Source organism: Sylvia atricapilla, chromosome 3 (assembly GCF_009819655.1).
Source record: "Sylvia atricapilla isolate bSylAtr1 chromosome 3, bSylAtr1.pri, whole genome shotgun sequence".
Lineage (NCBI taxonomy): Eukaryota > Metazoa > Chordata > Aves > Passeriformes > Sylviidae > Sylvia > Sylvia atricapilla.
Genome location: NC_089142.1, coordinates 53,066,112 through 53,069,082, shown reverse-complemented (window position 1 = coordinate 53,069,082; position 2,971 = coordinate 53,066,112). Strand labels below are relative to the sequence as shown.

The following is a 2,971-nucleotide window of genomic DNA, read 5'->3' as shown; positions in this document are numbered from 1 at the left end:
TTATATCTGTTAGGAAGCAGAAATAAAACATCTTTTCTCAGTGTTTGTCATTTCTGGAGAGGAAAAATGGCTTAAAGTTCAGTTCTCATAAGTACACAGTATTTGGATTATATTTCTTCATGTTCTGAGTATCTGAAGCCTGCTGATTGAATTGTGAAGGTTTTCCTCAAGCTGATATGGACATGAGATCTCTGCCACAAGACTGAATTGCTCGTTTATTGCCATGTGACCCACAAGACTGTGTATCTCTAGTAGTCCTTTATGTAACTGTTCCTAGTCTTCCACAGCCACTAAGTAATGCAAAACAGCTCAGACCATGGAGACAACAAAAAATGAAACCCAAGGTCCACAGCCAGACCTAACAATGTAGAGCTTAGGGAATTTGGGTTGTTCTCCCCTCTCTGCCACTCATCTGCTATGGAACTTTGGACAAGTCACTTTGACCTGTCATCTTTCTTTCTTCGCTTTAACTCTTGTTTTCTTTTTCATTTACTTGAAGGAACTTACGTACTTGGTATCTCTACACTTTCCCCATACAGAGAATTCATAAGCTTGTTGGGGTTTGCCTCTGGCTAGGATATGAACCTTTCTATTCCTATGGTCTTAGAGAGTACTCTTGTGAAGAACATCTACAGGTAAGTAGTGCAAGTTCAATGAAAGGACTAAATATTAACTGCAGCAAGAGCAGTCAATTGTGCAGTGTCTGAGTGCAGAAAACAATAGCCATCAGCCTCAAATATTTCTAAGTGAATCTGACTCCTAACTAAACCACTGCTGTGACTCACAGCTGTTATGCCATGTAAATACTTTTCTCAGAGACAATAAAACATAATTGGAGTCAGCTTGTTGTTATTGATTAGAACATAATGCATTAGAGAGCACCCTTTTCCATGCACTCTATTTATAGGCCCTGCATCATGGAACAGTCGTTACGGCTTTTCCATCCTCATTGCACAATCATGAACAAAGCATAAAACCATTTCAGTTAGCCCCCTAACTTGATCCTGTCAAAAGTGATGGGGGGTAAAGTCAGCCAGACAATACAATATTAAGAGTTTCTGTAAGAATTTAGGCAAGTAGAGTGAAATCCAAGGGAAAAGGGGTGTGATTTAGCAAGGGATGGTAATTTTCTTTCTATGGGGTGTGCTACACGTTGAAGACGTGGTATGTATGTTTACACTGCCAAAAACTTTTACAGGGCAGATGGCACTATGTCAGTATTTTCTCCCTGCAAAAGTGGCTCTGTGCCCAGCTCTGCAGTTTTTCTTCCACTCCCTCCAGGAATCTGCAGTCCCAGGAGAACCTTTCTTGAAGAGTCTTGCAGTGGAAAGCAAAGCTTGTGCTCTGCCAGACCCAGTTCACTTCAAACTGTAGTCAACTGAATGAGGTGCAAGCCAGCAGGCACGTAAGCAGGAAAGTAGCTTTAGGCTAACACAGTGCAGCTGCACGCACAGCTACAGAAAAACTACTGTGCTAGCAAAACATTCTTCCTACCTATCCCTTGCTCTGAGCGCCATGGAGGGCTCAACTTTGAGGCTGCTGTCTTCAGAGCTGTGGCTGCAGGATGGTAATAGTGAAAGATCACAGAAGGCCTCTGACTTAAAGTCTGCTTTCTGCAGGGGCACAGAAAGTGGCCGTCTTGAGAATGAGGTTTATATAGGCAAAGACCAGTGCTGTGAAATGTTCCCAGGAAAAATAGCAATTGTAGTGCTCTTTAACAAGTCCCTTTGGTCTAAGGTTAGGAGCAACCTTTCCACATCCCCAAGGGTGAGGTTGCTGTCATACTGTCATACAAAGCTCTCCTTCCTGACAGGAAGCAGGTAGTTAAAAACCAGAGCCCCAACAGGGCAAAGAATATAAGCACATCATTAACTGCTTGAAGTTAAATATGTGCCCGACCAGTTCCCCGAACTGGAGCCAAAGATGGAAAAGGTAATAGCAAATGGAACATTCAACTGAAAAAGTTGGGGGGGGGGGGAAGCATCATGTTACTGGAAACATGACAATCCTTATGAATTCTTATACTCCAATATAGTCTTTCTTCTTTTCCACTGCTTGCAGCTGAGCACATCCATGGTGTGTTGGAGCAATTCATCCTGGAAATTGTTTTAGAAGTGTAACTTATTGTGAGTGCTATCAGTGATTGCTGGTACTAATTGTGTAGTTATCTGGCAGAGAAAGTGAATAGTATTTAAAAGTGAGTAGCAAACAGCAATGGAAGATCTACAATAAATGCTGCTGTTTACTAGCTATGAATAAATACAGCTTGCTCCAGATTGTGCATCCTTCTGCTAGAGCAGACCCTGGACCTCAGAGCACCACAAAGCAAGGTGCACATGTTATAAATAGCCAGTGAAGGTTGTTTGAGAGTCTTCTGAAGATACTAAATGTTTTTTGGCAGACTAGATCTTTCATTTGTCCTTCATGGTATGACATAACAAGAAATTCTATTGCTGTGATATATTAACTTGGATATTTTAGGCCTGGCTGTCATTTTGAGCAAAATGGGCAATAAAAACACCAGTCAAGTTGAAACAGAATTTATGTCTACTTCAAGGTGTTTCACACTTTCTGCTTTAGGTAAAATGTGCCAAAGGGATGTATTTCTCAGTGATGTGTTTGCCTCAGTTCCCTGCAGTGCTGCCTGTGAACAAACCATGGAGCAGTGCAGCAGTGCTCCTGCCTCTTCCCTGCAAAACTTTCCTCCCACACTTTTAGTGGCAGTGGTCTCCCGTGAGCTTCTAGTTGTTAAGGTGTCTCAGGTGTCTCCAGACTGTAAGTAAGCAAATTATATATCTAGAGGAAAGAATGCATATTGTTCCGGATAAACTGCAGGAGGGGGTGAAGGAATAGGTAGAGCATGATGGATTACCTCATATCAAATTCCTGTGGGCCTTAGGAGAACATGTGGTTCTGTACCAGTGTTGGCCCCCTGCTTGACATGGAGGACATTGTCCAACAAGTGCTGAAT

General features: G+C 42.2%; 1 long non-coding RNA gene across 1 annotated transcript; it reads left to right on the top strand.

Annotated features, from left to right (window-relative positions):
- Positions 1-591: 591 nt before the first annotated feature.
- LOC136358424 (uncharacterized) lies at positions 592-1,975 on the top strand. The gene is made up of 2 exons (XR_010743093.1): positions 592-1,767; positions 1,798-1,975. It is a non-coding gene; the product is annotated as an uncharacterized lncRNA (long non-coding RNA).
- Positions 1,976-2,971: the final 996 nt, after the last annotated feature.